This window comes from Propithecus coquereli, unplaced genomic scaffold (assembly GCF_000956105.1).
Source record: "Propithecus coquereli isolate 6110/MARCELLA unplaced genomic scaffold, Pcoq_1.0 Scaffold142, whole genome shotgun sequence".
NCBI lineage: Eukaryota > Metazoa > Chordata > Mammalia > Primates > Indriidae > Propithecus > Propithecus coquereli.
The window spans coordinates 7423985-7424840 of record NW_012138525.1 but is presented as its reverse complement, the minus strand read 5'-3'; the positions used below and the strand labels follow the sequence as shown (position 1 = coordinate 7424840).

The 856-nt window shown below is 39.7% G+C and overlaps 1 protein-coding gene across 2 annotated transcripts in view; it reads left to right on the top strand.

The window, feature by feature from the left end:
- GAPVD1 (GTPase activating protein and VPS9 domains 1) overlaps nt 1-856 on the top strand; it is an 86849-nt gene that overhangs the window by 921 nt on the left and 85072 nt on the right. The gene's annotated exons all lie outside the window — the stretch shown is intronic.

Below are 856 nucleotides of genomic sequence, written 5' to 3'. Positions count from 1 at the left end.
ATCACCATTGCTCACTGCAACTTCAAACTCCTGGGCTCAAGCAATCCTCCTGCCTCAGCCTCCTGAGTAGCTGGGACTACAGGCGTATGCCACCATGCCTGGCTTATTTTTCTATTTTTTATAGAGACAGGGTTTCCTTATGTTGCCCAGGCTGGTCTCAAACTTCTGGCCTCAAGTGATTCTCTTGCTACAGTCTCCCAGAGTGCTGGGAGTATAGGCATGAGCCATCTTGCCTGGCCTGGAACATTACTTTTAACTAGACTACACACAGTATTCAATTTTCACCATTTTTTATCCTACATTTGAGTATGTATATGTTTCTATATAGTTCTACATAATCTTATCTCATGAATGGATTCATGTAACCATCACCAAAATCAGTATACTTAATGTTGGTTTTTAATGAACAGATATTTTGACAAAGAGATAACATCAATTTTTTTCTTTTATACTTGTGCTTTTCATTTCTTATTTAAGAAATCTTTTTTCCCTGCCTTTGGATCAGGAAGATATTCTTTTATTTAAAAATTTAATTTTGGCTGGGCACAGTGGCTCATACCTGTCATCCTAGCACTTTGAGAGGCCGAAGTGGGACGATCACTTCAGCCCAGGAGTTGGGAGACCAGCTTGAGCAACACAGCAACACCCCTGTCTTTACAAAAAATTGAAAAATTAGCTAGGTGTAATAATGCACTCCTGTAGTCCCAGCTACTTGGGATGCTGAGACAGGAGGATCTCTTAAGCTCAGGAGTTTAAGGTTGCAGTGAGCTATAATGACACCACTGCACTCTAGCCGGGGCAACAGAGTGAGATCTTGTCTCAAAAATAAATACATAAATAAAAATAAAAACTTAAT